Raw genomic sequence first — 19,010 nt, 5'->3', positions numbered from 1 at the left:
AACTATGCTATTTTTGAAAGCTACAAGGGTAAGCTGTTGACATTTCTTATCTACTGGCAGAGGCCAGGGGACCATTCGGTGACATGCCATAGACAGATGCTGTTGTCCTGCTGTTGTTTCCCAGATGAATGAAGAAATAATTCAGATTGGGGCCAACATTGATTGGCCAACTCTGAACTTTTACTCAGTTTCTAGAACTAGCTACTAAGATCTAGATGTTGCATTCATTCATTTGTTCACAGAATCTCTCTGTGGTAAGTACTTCTGAGCCCCCTCTATCCAGACCCTCTGAGAAGACCATGATGGACAGAATGAATTATGCCCTGGCCTTCAGTCTTACAGAATATACATTCAGCAAGAATAAAGAAAAACAGCATTTGTGACATTTTGCAGTCTCTCTTTTTTTTTTTTTTTCATGAGAGTTCAGATCCTGTCAACTCTAGACTAAGATCTTACTGGTGTCATGTGCTTCTATTGTACCACTAAAAAAGAGAAGTTACCTGAAAGGAAAGCCTTCAATGGTTTTACTTGATGTGTGTGTGCTGGTCCTGGGCCTTGAACTCAAGGTCTGGGTGCTATCCTGAGCTTTTTCTTTTGCTCAGGGCTGCTGTTATACCATTTGAGCCACAGCTCCACTCTGGCTTTCATGGTGGTTAACTGAAAGTAAGAGTCTCATAGACTTCCCTCCCGGGGCTAGCTTTGAACAGCCTTCAGATCTCAGCCTCCAGAGTAGCTAGAATAATGGGAGGGAGACCTTGGAGCTTGTTCTCTTGGGTAGTTTTCTGAGAGCTTTTATGTCAGTCAAATGAAATCCTAGAATCTTTTCCCCTCCCTGTTGCCCATCATCCAACAGGAAAGGTGGCAGATATATAGCCAATCCTAATTCAGTACAAAAACCTCTGTACCTTTCATAGTTAATATTATGAGGAACAGTTACTGATACTTATGCCAAGTCCAATTCTTTTCTATTAAGACACTAGGACTTGTTATAGAAAATAATGATGATTAAATATTACATAAAAGGGGGATGTCACTTGACTACTTCAAGTATTATATTAAAATTGGTAAACTGGGGGCCAGTGGCTCATACTTGTAATCCTAGCTACTCAGGAGTTTGAGATCTTAGGATCTTGGTTCAAAGTCAGACTCTTATCTCTAATTAATCACCAGAAAACCATAAGTACTATTGTGGCTCAAGTGGCAGAGCACTAGCCTTGAGCTGAAAAGCTCAGGGATAGTGACCAGGCCTGGAGTTCAAGCCTGACAACTGACAAAAAACGTTGGAAAATTCTTCTCAGTACCTCCTGACATAAAACCTGCAGATATTTCAATTAAATCAAAGAGCTACAATTTAAGTTTGAAATAGCTAATCAGAATTTTACCAAAGATTAACTTTAACATACACACTCACTCTCACACCCCCACAACCCCCCCCCCACACTGTAGATTATAAACTATAGAAAAATACTGTAGAATAATGCATTTTCTGTTTGGTTAAGTAGTTACATTGGATCATGTCTTAAATACCTACCAGTTTAAAATAAGATACTTGTCTTACTTGATGAATGGTAACTCTGACATAAAACTGAGAATCTGTTCTCAAATAGACAAAATTTTTCCTCATAATATTACATAAGAAAAAAGAAAAACTTGTAAAAAATTTTATTCCTTGAGAAACTATGGACAATAAAGAAACAAATAAAGATCAATAATGTGACTACTAAATGAATGACCACTTTACAATTTTAGAGTACCTGCTCCCCACAAGAAGCCCAAGGGAAGCGCACTGCCTCACCTAGCCCAACAAAACAGAATCCCATCAAAACCTGCACTTAAACACAGGTTATAAGCCTGCTAGCTGCTTCCATTGAGAATGAACCCTGCTAGGCACGGGAGACTCACACTTAGAATTCTAGCTAATCATGAGGCTGAGATCCAGGTTCCAGACCAGCCTAGACAGAAAAACCTGAGACATTCCATGATAAAAACAATCAGCAATAAAAACAAAACAAAACCCCCAAACCCAAAACTGAGGTGGAAGCATTGTTCAAGTGGTAGAGTTACCAACTGAGCAAGCAAGTGGAACAAGCTCAGGCCTTGAGTTCAAAACCAAGTACTGGCAAACATAAATAAGTAAATAGGAATAAATAAATAAACCTTGCTCTGCTCTCCTTTGTTCCTCAAGGGTCTTGAAGTCAGCCTAGATCCAGTCACAAGCAGCTTTCAACAGTTCTAATGTCACAAAAGTGTCTGAGTTGGAGATTAAGCGTATTTTTTTGGCCAGTCCTGGGCCTGGCCCAGGACTCAGGGCCTGAGCACTGTCCCTGGCTTCTTTTTGCTCTAGGCTAGCACTCTGCCACTTGAGCTAGGGCGCCACTTCTGACTGTTTTCTATATATGTGGTGCTGAAGAATGGAACCTAGGGCTTCATGTATACGAGGCAAGCATTCTTGACACTAGGCCATATTCCCAGCCCTAACCATATTTTTTTCAGTGTTGGAGTGCAATAAATTCTGGTGCTTCCATTTGCTCAGCTGTTTACACATAACTGATGTCTTCCCAAATGCTATTAACATTACAAAAATGTTTCTATTTTACCTCTCATTCTCTTTTCTTTTACAAATAAATAAATGAACTGGAAATAATTCAGAAAGGATGGTGTTGGAGTGAGCTCCCTAAGTTGGTGAAACATTAGAGAGGTATAAATGTGATTAGCAATGTCTATGTATGATTTATCTAAAAGATGCTCAAATAAACTCTGCTGACCAACAAGCATTTGATCCAAGTTAGTGCTATTATCACTTTTGCAAATCCAGAACACTGCTGTCCAAAGCAACAGTGGCTATGTGCGATTAATGAGGTTCTAAGATGTGCCTAGTGGGAAAAGGAAAGTTTACATAAACAGAGAACACACACTGTATATCATCACACTTATTTTATATTGATTACATGTTGACAGGATAATATTCTGTACATCTTGGGTTAAAAAGATACTGTCTTCAAATAAATTTTACCTGTGTCTTTTTGCTTCTTAAACTGTGACTACTAGAAAATTTAAAAGTTACATGTATTTCATTGTGTTTCCTTTTCTATTCCTTCCTTCCTTCTTTCCTTCTTTCCCTCCTTCCCTCCTTCTTTCCTTCCTCCTTCCTTCCTTCTTTCCTTCTTTCCCTCCTTCCCTCCTTCTTTCCTTCTTTCCTCCTTCCTTCCTTCTTTTCTTCCTTCCTTCCTTATTTCCTTCCTTCCTTCCTCCCTCCTTCCTTATTTCCTTCCTTCCTCCCTCCTTCCTTATTTCCTTCCTTCCTTCCTTCCTTCCTTCCTTCCTTCCCTCCTTCCCTCCCTCCCTCCCTCCCTCCCTCCCTCTCTCTCTCTCTCTCTCTCTCTCTCTCTCTCTCTCTCTCTCTCTCTGTGTCTTTTTTGGAAGTACTTGAGATTATATTCCAGGTCTTACACTTGTTAGACAAGTGATCTACCACTTGAGCCATGCCTTTTCTCCAGTCTTTTTCTACTTTAATGATTTTTCAGATAGAGTCTCACATTATTTTTACTAGGGCCAGCCTTGAGCCACAATCCTACTACCTGTTTATCCCGTATAGTTGTGACTATATGCACAACCACTATTCTTGGTTTGTTTGTGGAGATGATTATTTTGCTAACGTTTTCCAGAGAGATACTCAAATTTCAATCCACTCAATCTCTGTCTGCCTCCTGAGTATCTAGGACTACAAGAATGAACCACCCAGCTATGTTCATTATACTTTTATTGGGCAATGTCATCTCATCAATGATTACCAGTCTTCAACAAACAGCTGAGTCCAGCCTCTGAAGTTCCCAATTCATCTGATTCAAGGACAGTTGGGAAATCAGCATTTCTAATACGTTCCTAGATGATTCTTCACTGCACTTGGAGAATATCTGGTTGTACTCTTTGTAAGTAGCCTCCCTACTTAAAAGAATTCCATGCAGTCAGGTGCTGGTGGCTCATGCCTGTAATCCTAGCTACTCAGGAAGCTGAGGAGGATCATGGTTCAAATACAGCCTGTGCAGAGAAGTCCTCATAAGACTCTTATCGCCAATGAACCACTCAACAACTGGAAGTACTTTGGTGACTCAAAGTGATAGAGTGCTAGCTTTGAACAAAAGAGCTCAGGGACAGCACCCAGGACCTGAGGTCAAGCCCCACAACCTAAAAAAAAAAAAAAAAGAAAAAGAAAAAAGAAAAAGACAAAGAATTCCATGTTCCAATGTTAATGTCATCACATGAGATCTTATAGGAAATGGCACCATCCAGACCTACTGATAGATAGGTAGAGTAATTGAGAGCGTGCCTTGAAGAAAACAAACAACCTTCCTCACCTCCCAAATGAAATAAAACAAAACAAACAATAAAAACCTAGTGACATAGGCTCACCTCTAAAAAGTTTTATCTAGCAATTTTACAGACACCTAGGTGATTCTAAGGTAAAAGCAAGCGTGAAGAAATTTATGGGTAGTGAAGCCCAGCAGAAAACAGCCATTCCTTCCAGTGAGAGGCAGATTCTAGAATTCCTGTGTAACTGTGTGAACTGCTACATCCAGAGCTTTTTGTTGAGATGAAGTGTCACTAACTTTTTTGCCTGTGATGGTCTTGAATACAATTCTCTTGATCTCTTTCTCCTGAGTAGCTGAGATTACAGTCATGAACAACTACCCCCAGCCCTCTTCTGTTATTCTGTATTATACTTCTGTTCCACTGTAAATAAGGGCACACACTTGTCCAATAATTCCTCATCTTATCAAGTGATTCCAGAAAGCTTCATAGAAATTTATAACAGATAGTGTTCCACAATGCTTATTCGAAGTCAATCCTCACTAGAAGAGATTATCTGTGTTCCGGATCAGTGGCATTCAGTTCAGAGGCTCAGGCCTCTGGTTTATTCCCTAGGACCAAAACCAAAACCAAAACCTATGTGCCAATTCTGCATATTTGGAACTCTCTTTAACTTCATTTCTCACCTTTTATTTTGATTTGTTAATTCAAACATCTAAAAAAATGTGCTGCTACTGGGGCTTGAACTTGGGAAATTGCACTCATACTTGCTGTTTTTTGCTCACAGATGGCATTCTACAACTTGAGCCACACATCAACCTTTTTGCTGATTAATTGGAGATACAGTCTAGTTGACTTTTCTTCCTGGACTGAATTTGAACTAAGATCTTCAAATCTCACTACTCAGAATAGGTAGGATAACAGGCTTAAACCACCAAACCTCAACCCTCAGCGTCAAATTTTCAGAGGGCTGTAATGATTCAAAGCAGTCTAGAGCCAGTGTGTCTGGGCCTGGATCTTGATTTTACTTAAGTATGACTTTGGTCCATTTACCCTCTCCTTGCCTTGATTTCCTTCTCTGAAACAAGATCCATCTTTGTGAGTTTTTGTGGTGATAAAAACTGTTATTAACTGGGCCAAAATAAAGTCTGTCCTATCACCAAGGCTTTATACATGCTAAATAACTAAAAATATATTTGAATAATGTGCAGATTTCCATATGTGGCAAAATTTAGGAATTAATTTCAGATGCCATGATGATTTCTACTAGAAATATATATACTTTGAGACTTTCTGAATGCTGCATATTTTTTCCCCAAGAGAGCTCAGAATTCTCCACTGATTCATCATTGTTTCCTATGATTCCAGAGGGTCTCAATAGGAAGGAAGGGAATGTTGTTTTCCCATGAATATTGTTTTCAGGAGTATATTTTTTTTCTTCTTCAAGTCCTTTGAAAAGTGAATTGCACTATAGATGTTTGGAGTCTTTTGTGGCACATGTCAGTTCAGCAGCATTGTCTAATCTTCCAGGAGAACAATATGCCATTCTCCCAATGAAATGTGTTAGTGTTGAGGGAAAGGCAGCAGGACTGCCTGAAACCCCAGACAGGAATTTCAAAGATGTACCGAATAGGTTGTCAGCCAATCCCACACTACGGAGACTATAGAAACCAGATAAGTCCAGTTAAAAGAGAGGATGGACCACTGAGATCAAACATGCAAAATGAGGCAGAAAACTATGGCGATAGTCATCCTTTTATACTTGCTTGCTTCAACCATATGCAGAAAAACAAATCACACACAAGAAATAAGGATGATTGGTAGCATCATGCACTAAGCATCTCCCAGGTTACCCTTGGGAGCCTGGAGTCATTGTGTGTGATGAGAGTCACAAATGTGCTGAAAGGGAAACCAAAGCCCAGAGCTCAAGGGACTTCAGATAAGTCACATGAGTCCTCTATGCTCACACCCTGAAATCAGAGGAACTAGAATATCAACACTAGTTACCTTCAAAAGTCTATGTTTTTAGCTGAGCTTATAGAATTTTTTAAAAATTTTTATTGTCAAACTGATGTACAGAGAGATTACAGTTTCATACATTAGGCATTGGATACATTTCTTGTACTGTTTGTTACCTCCTTCCTCATTCCCCCCTCCCCCTCCCCCTTTCCCTTTCCCCCCATGAATTGTTCAGTTGATTTACACCATACAGTTTTGCAAGTATTGCTTTTGTAGTCGTTTGTCTTTTTACCATGTGTCTCTTGATTTTGGTATTCCCTTTCGGTTTCCTAGTTCTAATACCAGTATACACGGTTTCCAATGTACTCAGATAAGATACAGATATAGTGCAGGTACAGCCACAGGAAGGGGATACAAGAGGGTCATCAATAATAGAAGAAATTATATTTTGCATCCCCATAATTTACACTTACTAGTGTAATCACTTGAAAGTTGTCAAATCATATGTCCAGTTACTTCTACTGGCCAGTTGTCAACAGTAATCTTTTGGAGAATGATTTTCTCCCACTTTAATGTGATGGCATCCAAGGCTAGACTTTACCAAGTAAGGTTAAAAACCTTCAGTGAAATGTCTACCTATTACCAAATGCAAGTGGTCATGTAGAAATAACTTGGTAAACATTTGTTAAAACGTAACTTTCTAATTAAAATGTCATGATTTTTAAATCCATTGCCTGAATTTCTGTGCATTTCAGAAGTACTTTTGCTTTTTGACAACTATGCCTTACCCTTTCTTGGCATTTATATTCTATTTGAGTTGAACATATATAAAAGTTACTGCTCAATAGCACAAAAAAGTCATATAGGTAAGCCCTCTATGGTGGTTAACTTATGGCCCAGCTGGACTAGTGCCTTTCAATGTCTTCACCCCATTTCTAGTAACTTCTTCCAGTTTTTGTGGCCTTCTCTTAATCTCTGGAATGTTCCACATTCAAGGCCTCAGTGAGTGTAATGCCCTGGAATTGGAAGCCTTTGCCATCTCCACTCAGCACTCAATGGGCTGCATCCTTCGGCTTTTAGTTGGTATGTCCTTCCTCAGGAAGGCCTTTCCTCACCCACCCTCCTATGTCAAGTTTTCTCCACTTAACTCTTCAGAACCACATTCCTCTTTCAAACTCAGGTGCCTTTGCTGATTGTGTTTCTCCTCCCCTGCCTCTGAGCTCTGCTTTTCCTCTCGCACTGACTCTCTACATAGGTTCTATACTTGTGCCTGGCCCAGGGTGATTTGACTGCCCCCTATAGTTCTGTTGAATGTCTCAATGATTAAATAAATTCCACAGGCATGAAGCAACATGCAAGGACATTTTCTTTCAGGTATTTATCAGAATTTGTCAAATAAGAAATTATGTTATTGTGAAAATAACAACAAAAGTAAACCTATATGTTCTCATCAAGCAGTATTTACAACTAAGATGATTTTCTGAAGGTCATTGTTTTATAGCTACATATTTGGTTTAAATTAAAACTATCTTAAGAAGCAAATGCCACTGGATTTCTTTTTTTTTTTTTTTTTTTTTTGGCCAGTCCTGGGCTTGAACTCAGGGCCTGAGCACTGTCCCTGGCTTCTATTTTTTGCTCAAGGCTAGCACTCTGCCACTTGAGCCACAGCGCCTCTTCTGGCCATTTTCTATGTATGTGGTGCTGGGGAATCGAACCCAGGGCTTCATGTTTACAAGGCAATCACTCTTGCCACTAGGCCATATCCCCAGCCCACCACTGGATTTCTTGTGAGGATTTAATAAATTCTGTTATCTTAGTAGTTTGCATTTACCTTCTGAAGTAGATTTGAAGCAAACCATGTTCTCTGTACACACAAATAGACACACAGACAGATACACCAACACACAAACATACAGATACACACAAAGACCTTTTTTAAACCGTATGATACTCTGATGCATTAATCCCTTAGGTGTGGTTCATAATAAATATTTCTTCTGACTAATGTTGCTGAGGAAATTACATGCTGATATACTGTTAGCCAGTGGCTCCACTTTGTTCAATGTAAACTGTATCTAGTATTGTTTGTGAAACAGTTTATGCACAAGCATGAGGGAAGCATCACATCAACAAGGCTACTAACAATGCCCTGGTCAACATCCTTCTCATTGTGTGAAACCCTTTCTCCTATTCATATTGTGCTTAAGTTACAGACATACAATGACTTGTTAGTGACTAACAAGTTGGGAGACTTGCAATCTTGTTTCCTGGCAAAGGCACAAGTCATGCCAACAAAAGAGGAAAGAATAATCTGGCATATCTAGGAAGATTCTGGTTCAACATCAAGAAGAGAAAAGAAAGAACTATGGACTTATGCTACATGCATAGCACAAACTTGTTCTTAAATAAATGCAGGTTGGACATATGACTAGTCCCCATGTTGCCTGTCTTTTAATCCATAATCGCCCTACTTGTTTGTGTGGCCTACTGCTGCATTGTTCCCTGGGCCACAGATCCACCTGCATCCCACCGCTGAACTCAGTCCCCTGAGTTCTCAGATGGCCAGGAGAGGTCTGGGTGCTGAGATGTCTGGACCTGTCACTTCTGGCTATTCTCCACCTTCTTCTAGAAAATGGGCCTACAGATACTTTCTTGTGTACCATGATACACAGAAGTCTAGGTAGAAACATTTTAGCCAACCAATACAGCCTCCTAAAATTAGCAACAACAGCCCTATCAATAAAGGAAACACAAAACGTAAAGAGGTATTAGAGAATCATGTGGAGAAACGAGTAATGGTATTTTGATCTTCAATTTTCCTTCTAACCCAAACAGGGGCACAGATAGGATCTTTGTTGGGATCCCCTTGGCTAAGCTAGACTGGACAGGTGTCCAGCCACAAGTAGGAGAGAGTATAACCTGCCTGCAAAGATGGCTGCCATGTGTCTAGGAAGAGAGACGGAGGTTGACTTCTGAACCAAAGAAGGTAAATATGGGAGCCATTTCTAATTTACCTTCCTAGGTTTCTTTGTAGTTTGTTCTTCCCAACAAATCACCGACAAGGTACACTCTTCACATACACAGAATCACAAAACTTCCTCAACCTTTTTTGTTTTGGGTATGTTCTACTACTGTCATTATTTACTGAAACAAGGCAGCATCTTAGGAGACCCAGGCTTAGGTAGAGAGAGAAAGGAGAATCTATTCTGTCCTTCATTTCCCTGGGATTCTTGTTTAAGGCCAATCTAGTCTCTCATCTGCTTAGTTAAATGGCTGAATTGAGGTAGTCTGTTACTTCAAACAATTAACACAATCATCTAAAAACCAACTCTCTTATGTTAGGTTGGCTAAAAGATAGAAGGAAACTATTAGGCCTGCCATTACAATATCATGTAAAATAGTTTCAGATGTTTTGAAAGAACTTCTGGACATCAACAACCAGCTCTTATAATCACTGTGGCATTAGGTTTCAGGCCTATTATCATTTCCTAATGGAGTCAAAATCACCAGGAAAAATAGAGCCAACATGCTCGATGCCCTAGGAGACACATTTAAAGTATTTAGTTCTAAATAGACCAAAGTAGTTAATTCCTCTAAAACTAACATTTTGTGATCAGCAGTATCAAGAGAAATAAGAACATAGCAAAAATCCACAGGAAATACATAACAGGAAGCCAGTGTTTATCCTGTTCTGTGTCCACTGCCAGGTCATTGTTCATAAAACTTGGAGCAGGGTCACTCAATGCAGCTTACAGAGCTTTGAAGACCTAAGCTTTGTATATTAAAATACCCTTAAGAGTACTACTTAACAATTTTCTTAAAATAGTGAGTACTATCAGTCATAATTGAAGGATATGTGAGATTAAGAACTTAAATTTTTTTTCCAGAACTAAGTAAAGTTTTGGAAATATTTGCAATAGTTATTACAAAACATATTATATCTGATTTAATATATATAATAATGTTATAGTTACATATACAGAATAAGAATTATTCTGAGCTTTCTTGTTTCATAGTTTCTTATTAAATACTTTAAGAAGAAAAAATATAAGTCATTAACATATGTGATGTTACAATAGGTAGTCACTTATAAATGCCTCATCTTTTAGCCACAGATGCCAAGAATTGCATTAGAGTATATACTGCCATCAAATCTGACTTGACTATTTCTAATTTGCCTAGCTATTCCAATAGTCTTGTGTTTCATATTTCTTAGCCGTAGAATAAGATCTATAGAAGCACTTGTCTCAGGGGTTATTATGGGGCTTAAAAGAGTTAATAGAGGCAAAACTCTGAAAACAATGTCTGACAAAAAGTAGCCACTCATAAATATTGGTTAGTGCTATCAGTCATCATCAATCATCATCATCATCAATCATCACTATCATCATCATCATCATCATCATCATCATCATCATCATCATCATCATCATCTTTTTCTCCAGCAGCAGCAGCAGCAGCAGCAGAAGCAGTAGCAGCAGCAGCAGCAGAAATAGCAGCAGAAGCATTTCAATGCCCAATATTGTGTCGCTAAAAGCCTGGGCATTCTGCATAAGTAGTTCAAAATTAAACTTCTGGTTCTGTCCTTAGTAGCCCTTTGTTTTGGGCAATCTCTGATCTTCAGTGAGGATTTATCACTGAATATCTGAGAGTATTTAAAAAAATAGTTTGAAGCATATAACACATGGGAAACTGAGCCAGAATATGTTCATCATTAGGAAGTGGGAAGATACTGTCATTAAAAGGAGGAATTGGAGCAAATAAAAAAGAATTGACTTTGCCAGGCCTGATAAGACTCTATCATTCCCTTAAAAGGTGAGAGGAATTGGTTTCTTTTGCTTGGAAGCTTCCTTGATAGACTGGCTCTTCAAAGCCTTGTGAGCTTGTTGCTTATAATAGCAAGCTCATGGAGCAGCACAAAGATACTCCTGGAGAAAACTGAAAAGGAACAAAATGACCAGAGAAGATGAGATGTATAAAAAAATTTAGAGAGAATGAAATGAGCAGGGGAACAAAGAAATATATTTTTTTTCCTAAAGAGAAAGACAAAAATTTGGAGCTTTGAAGTTCAAACTGTGGCACATGCTAGTTGAAGTATAGCCAGACACCTAAAAGGAATAAGATGATTACGAGATCAACTAGTTACAAAGGGAAAATAAAATGGTATATAATAATTAGGGGAAAATGACTTAAGAAATGAGATGAATGAATTGAATGATTGCCAAACCTGCTTAGTCATGTTCTACTGAAAAAAGAGAAACTTGTAGGCTATATTGGGCTATATTGCTCAGTTAATTTTATAATTTTACCCTGCAACGGATCCTACTAGCAAAGACAGATAAAGAGACTGAGTTCAGGTTGTTCTTGGACTTGCATATGAAGTGTTGGGTAAGAGAAGGAGGAATTGGAAGGATTATAACAAATAATACCCATCACGTGGGCCAGTCTGGCTGTAGCTCTTCCTCCTGTAATGTGAACTTTGTGTTCATGTTACTGATTAAGATCTATTCACTTGGCCTCCTTTTTTTTTTTTTTTTTAAAGACTTACACACATCTGAACACACACACCATAGAGACTGCAGATCAGAACTCTACTCCACATTCTATTGGGAGTAACCACAAAGGTACTGGAAAATTCAAGTAGAAACAAACACCACAGACCTACAAATAACAGAACATAAACTGGTGAATACAGGATTTGGGGGTGATGGAACATAGCAGGCTGAGGGCTTTTGTTATTCTTTGGGATGTTTGACTTGCTGGTCAGTTCCAGGTTAGGTCATCTTTGTTGTGATATTTTCACTCTTTGTGTTAACAGTTCTGTCTCCCTCTCTGAAAAATCAGCTTAAGGTATGATTTAAAGCCTGCTTCTGTACTGTTAAGATGAAAAATAGGTACATTTATTATTTATAAAAATGAGACTGCCTTCTTTATTTCTTCTTAAAAACAAAATAACCCGTAAAAGTATTACTTATCATTTTTTTAAAAATAGTGAATGATATTGGTTGTAATTGAAGGACAGGTATTTGAGATTAGGAACTTAAGAATTTTTCATAACTAAAATCATGGGAATATAGCTGGGAAGGTGGCCTAGTGGTAGAGAGCTCGCAAAATATATAGAAATATAAAGTTCTGGAAATATACTTTTTTTTTTTGGCCAGTCCTGGGCCTTGGACTCAGGGCCTGAGCACTGTCCCTGGCTTCTTTTTGCTCAAGGCTAGCACTCTGCCACTTGAGCCACAGCGCCACTTCTGGCTGTTTTCTGTATATGTGGTGCTGGGGAATCGAACCCAGGGCCTCATGTATATGAGGCAAGCTCTCTTGCCACTAGGCCATATCCCTAGCCCCTGGAAATATACTTTTAATTAGTCCTATACAAAACTAATTTTAGGTTTCTGTAGGAGTTATTTAAAATTATAATAAGGCCTTTAATGACCAAATTGTGGCTTATGAAATGAATTGTAGGTTATATTGATATATTACATACTATTACATAATATAATTGTAATTATATTGTAATTATTGTAATTGTAATTATATTGTAATCATATATGATATGTTATTTATTAAAAACCAAGGTATATTTTCAAATAGTGAGATGTATTTTATAATGGATTATTTAAGTAAAAATTTAACTAATAAAGTCATAATTATATTCCACTTTCTTTTTTACTTATGAAACAAAGTTGCAATGTGCTTTCAGAATTTTTTTTTATAATGCAGCCTCTTTAAGAGAGAAGTCATAATATTTACACTTCACATTGTCTTGATTCTCAATGAAATATTTTATTATACTCTTATTCTAAGTATTTAAAGTTCATTGGAGACTTGCTACATAATTTTGCTAAACTGGCTTCTTGGTCATTTTCTGTTGTTCTTGGTGCATTCAGACATGAATTTTGACTCTGAACTTTCTTCCTACATTTCTACCACACATAAAAGGCTTATGAATGGTGCTTGCTAATATCGAGACAAGGAGGCTCTAATTTCACAGCTTTCAAGGAGGCAGGAGATTTCACGTTTCATTTCTAATTACAGTTATCTCTATTCACTGCCTCAGTGGTTATGTTAACTTCTCTTCTCTTGAGAAAACTAGTGCTAGGGTAAGATGCAGTACCCCAAATAATGAAGAAAAGTAAACCAGGCCATTTACACATACTGATTATCATCCAAACTCACACAAAGACACATTATACTAAAACATTCCCGATTCTCACTTAAATGACTCCCATTGTGGTTCTACAAGTCAAATAAAGGTATCTTTGTCAATTCATCTGTTGGATATGTTCTAATAGCTTCCCCTAAGTAGATGAGGGCTACCAAATGTAGAGATGATTACAAGGTACCTGAGTAGCTGGGGACTCACTGAAATGGTCTCCTCAAGAAAAGAGCCAAGAAATCTCAACTTGTATTTTATTCCACATATTTGTACAGCTAGTACAAATGGCCTGTCCCTGTAAAAGAAATTTTGGCATCATTAAGTGCTAATGATATAAAGATCCTTATTCATAAAATAGTCCCTGCAACTGGTAGGAAATCTCTCCCATTTCTCAGAGACTCAAAAATATGTTTATCACTTAACAAAAGACTTCATTAATTTAGCGTCCAGCTAAAAATTGTCTGCTTACATTTCCCTAGAAATGTAACCACATTCATAACTTGGCATTTACTGTGCTTCCTTCTTTCACATGGCATAAGTGGAAAGAAGTTCCAACTTTTGGTACTTAGTTATAATATTCCACAGTGTCTATCCTCTGAAAATTTGAACACAGAATTAAAAACTGTGAGTAAGAGGAAGAGATGTAAAATTTTGATGAGCTTTTTGGAGCATAAAAATTAGATGGTAGTTATTAAATTGTCTTTTTCTTCACCAACTTAAAAGGTTTCTGTAAGTACTAATTCTGAAAACATGCTTATTTTAATATAAATTAGATGCTACATTTATTTAAATTAGAATGAACACACTTTTGCCACAGGCCATGTTTTATTATCTTTCAATAGCATGTGTAAATGCTTCATTTACAGAAGGACAAAATATGGGAAACATATTTATTTATATAGCAAATATTTAAGAAAAAATGTTCAGATTTTGTTTATATAGAATCATGACTTGGACAGTTAATTCTGATACACAAAGTATAAGTAAACCTAAATAGCAAATAAGCTTTATGAGTGCAAGGGACTCTGTTTAAACTTATTTTATGCCAATGAAATGTACATAATGGATATATAAGACCTTCCGGGGCTATCAGTATTGTGTGGAATGAATGGTGAATGCCTTGTGGAAGTGTGGAATTGTTCTTTATTTTTCTTTATTCTTTTTTATTTATTTTATTATATTTCAGTGCTAGGGGTCAAAATCAGGACCTTCTGAACCCTAGGTTCCAGTGAGTTTTATAACTGAGATACGCAACCAACTCCTTTTGTTATTTTCACAGTGGTAAGTGAACTCTTTGACCCAGCAGGTTAGGCTTTAACAGTGAAATGGAATTTATCAAAGTTAGTGCTCATGTTTACTGTATGTCTTACGAGATATGCTCTTAAATATGTCGAGAAAATAGGATAGTTTCTTCCCAAGAACATAGCTTCTCAGACAGCATTTCTCTCTTCAAATCAGAATGCTACAATCCACAAAGGGAAATTGTTCAACAAAGGACAAAGCCACAAGACTGTTGATTCTTTTCGAACTCCAGCTGAACTGTATTTGGTTCCAAAGTAGAGTTAATCACTCCTAATCCAGGAGTAAAACATCTTTGCAGATAAACACACGCCACTGACATTGAGCAGAGAATATCAAGTTAGCAGTGACCATTTTCCAATATTATATATCTTTGAATAAATCTCACACATTAAAGTAGATGCAACATTTAAGAATAAATGGAAATTGATAAAATATTTATATTTGGATTATTTGAATCTTTTTATTTTTTGGTCCCTATTGCCTAGTTTTGTAACATCATAACCAGATGTGTAAATATGATGGGATCCCTACAAATTCCCTTTGGTCCTCATTTCAATGTATCTCATTTTATAATTTCCGCACTTTAAGTAGACTTAGAAAGTATAATTACACAAAGAGAAATTACACTGGAGAAAAATTATTAACATGCAGATTCTTTCCCCATGCCAATGTATTGCGCTATTTCTGGTCTTTGAGAATGAAAAAGCCTTTGGTATATGACTATAAATAATTGTCCCAACAGAGCCCACAAGAAAAACTAGACAGAGAATGGTCAAATGAAAATTATGACATTTTCTTTTGGCTGACATGAAGAGCAAAGAGTTTGGAATCTGACTGATTCAAGTTTGAATCCCACCCAACCACATGTATGACCCTGTGCATGTTGTTTAGCTTCAGTAGCCCTGTTTCCTCTTCTGTAAAAGGAGAATAATACTCTCATCTAGTGCTTTTGTGACTACTCAAAGAATGGTATTTAAAGAATTTGGCATGCTGCCTGACATAGTATGCATTCAATGAATGGTAGCCTGCATTATTGTTATTTGTAAGAATAGTTACTGTTATTTTACATTCCTAACTCAAGCCGGCAGATCACAAAAGTTCAATACTATGGGATATAAAAAAGAATTTTAGACTAGCTCAAGAAAAACAATTAGGCAGGTAATTCACTGGGGGAAAAATCATATGTATATTAGGAATTAAAAAATAGTTGATGGACGTTTTTGTGAATTAAGATCTTTAGAAATAGTGATCTTCAGTATTCTAGCTTAATATGTAAAATATAATGTATGCTTTTTTTTCCACTCAAAGAATAATTGACATTAGTGCTCTGTAATTCAGGTGGGACTAGAAGACAAGCAAGTGGGCTGATGTGCTGTCCTAGAAATTTAAGAACAAACTGATCATTGAAAGTCTGGTGGGTTTTATAGTAATCATCTTTACTGCGGGGATATATTTTTACTTATTTTGTATTTATGTATTTTATTTATTTATCATTTTGTAATTTATTTATTTATTTATTGCTCTAGGCCTACCCAAGCTTTCTTATGTCAAATATTCTGTGAGATTCTGCATTTTTCTATTTATCCTAGAAGTTATATTATTTGGTTTGATGACACAGCTATTATGTAACCAGAGCCAGGCATGAACAGTTTCATATGATAGAAGCAACAGGCTTTTCATCTGAATGTATCTCCATTTTTCAGATGCCAAGAGATAGAGCTTGGGACAAATTGCTCCCAAATATAGATGATGTGATATTCAAGAAAATAATAGAAATATTTTGGCTTCCTCCTGCCTTTCTCCGCTGAGAATAAAAGAATATTCTGACTTTTTTCTAAAGTAAGTCATAGGCCCCATGAGAGATACTCATTCTACAACTAGAGGAAAGAAACATTCCCATCTCTGAAGATACAGGACAAGAGATGACTTGGTGGGACAGATTTGCTGTTTCCCCCTTGATTGCTACAGACCATACCTCTGTCCAATCACCTTTCCTCCATAACTCTACTTCTTCACCAAACTTAGAATAGATATGCATGTGCAGCGTTCTAGTTTATTTGGGGTCTTCATTTCCTTGGAAAGCTCCTCCATCATGTAACATTTATAACAAATAAATTGGCATGCTTTTCTCTTGTTAATCTGTTTTTTTATTGTTGCCTCAGCCAGGAATCTAGCACTATAGAAGGAAAGAATCATCTCCTCTACACAAACCGTGGTTAAAAGGCACTCAGACTTATGCATGCAGAGGCCAAAGTCTTTAGCTGGACTTTAGTCTCCAGTTCTGCAAATTCCTGCTTAGTCTGTTCTCTCCTTCTTGGCAAAATGGAGGATATGAACGCTGAATTGGAGGAGCTTTTGTCTTGACAACACAAATGATACCTTCTTTACACCCCAAAGTGATCATTACTTTTCCCATTTAAAAACACTCCAATGATTATTTCTCCTCCTCCCCCATCTCCCCCTCCCCACCCTCCTCCCTCCTCCTCCTTTTCCTTTCCTCCTCCCCCTCCTCCTCCTCAACTTCCTCTTCTTTTTGGAAAATTAAAACTGCTTAGCATGATACTGGCTGAGGTGCTGGTAATAAAAACAGGCATGGCTCCCATCCATCCTGTGTCTATGAACTATGCTGATCCTTTTACAATCATATCACTCCATCTTAAAGGGTAGGCTCAGGAGTGAATGCCATCATCTATGATCAGGGAAAAGAGTTACAGAGAAGCCTGGAATATGTTGCCATTCCCTATGTCATAAATTACAGTCCTGGAAATGAATTCCAAAGTCATGTGACTGCAACGTCTTTGTATTCACCTGAAAATACACCAGGCTGGATTACCATTATTGTCCCTACATTCTAGAAGCACAAACCTGCCACCAGCATTCTTCCATGCCCTGCTCACCTGTACAGGGGTGTTTTCCCATCACAGGCCTGTGTGTTCCCTTGTCTGAAGTGAACCGGATAGAACCAACCAAACCAATTCCATGCCTTCTCTGACAGTTTGCTCACTTTTTCTTGGGCTGTATGACTGTGTAATTCTTAGCTTCCCTTGTCCCCAGTGACTGAAATGTCCCCCAAGAGCAGCAACTCAGACTAGTTATCACCTAGTCCACACAGACAGGAGAATCAAGGGACCTCAGCACTTGCTTTCCCAGTGAATTTCTTCCATAATAAGAACAGCAGTATTATTTACATTTTTTGAATACTTTTTACATGTCAGACCCTGCTCTACACAATTAGAACACACAATCCATTTAATCTACACAAGACACTTTAACATAATTCATCGCTTGACTCCTTAGGCATGTCCTACATAAACTAAGTTTGCAGTATAAACTTCAGTGGGGAAAAAAAAAAAACAACCCTTTGCTCAATATCAAACTACAAAATAACTAGAATTGTTAGGCATCAGTGGCTCATGCCTGTATTTCTAGCTTTGGAGGATTCTGGTTCAACACTGACCTTTGCAGGAAAGTTCATTAGACTCTTATCTCCAATTAATGACTAAAAAAGGCCTGAGGTGGAGCTGTGGCTCAAGTGACTGATTTAGGAAACTGCAAATAAACAATACAACATTATTAATTATGGTCACCATGGTTGTACATTAGGTCTTCAGAATTTACTGTTTTTATAACTGAATATTTGTATTGCTTGACCTCTACCTTCCCATTTTCTCTACTCCTTTGCCTCTTTACTTACTACCCTTCTACTATTTCTGTAAATTCCACATGTTTAGATTTCATTTGTAATTAAGATCAATTTTCCTCTCAATTCTTCTCTTCCTCTCCTCTCTTCCCCACTCCACTCCTTTCCTTTCCTTTCCTTTCTGGTACTGTCTCATATGTGTCCCAGGCTGGCCTTAAATTCCCAGTCCTCCTGGCTCAGCCTTGCTGAGATTATAGGCCTGTGCCACAACATCTGGCTTATTTGGCTTGTTTCACTTAGCACAATGTTCTCAAATTTCATCTATATCATTGAAAATGACTAGGCTTTCTACTTTTGAAAAGGGCCAAATAAGATTCTATTGTTTTAAACAGTTCTGTTCATCTCTTGGTGCACACGTAGAGTGTTTCCATGTTTTTTATTTATATATACACCCAGAAGTGGGACTGCTAGATCACATGGCAATTACAGATTGTTTTCCCTGAGGAGCCTCCATACTGTTTTCCACAATGGCTGTACCCATTTATGTTTCTACCAATGGCATAGTTAAATAGTATTTAAATTTGGCCTTGAGTGAGGTGATAGTTATCATTTGCTTAAAAAAACAACAACAAGCTTTGTGAC

The 19,010-nt window shown here is 37.6% G+C and overlaps 1 protein-coding gene across 16 annotated transcripts in view; it reads right to left on the bottom strand.

Annotated features, from left to right (window-relative positions):
- The window catches only part of Sorbs2 (sorbin and SH3 domain containing 2), a 204,050-nt gene that overhangs the window by 170,775 nt on the left and 14,265 nt on the right, over positions 1 to 19,010 (bottom strand). The gene's annotated exons all lie outside the window — the stretch shown is intronic.

The sequence above is a fragment of the Perognathus longimembris genome, chromosome 21 (assembly GCF_023159225.1).
Source record: "Perognathus longimembris pacificus isolate PPM17 chromosome 21, ASM2315922v1, whole genome shotgun sequence".
In the NCBI taxonomy this organism is placed as follows: Eukaryota; Metazoa; Chordata; class Mammalia; order Rodentia; family Heteromyidae; genus Perognathus; species Perognathus longimembris.
The sequence above is the reverse complement of the archived record's forward strand: the minus strand, read 5'-3'. Positions and strand labels throughout refer to the sequence as shown.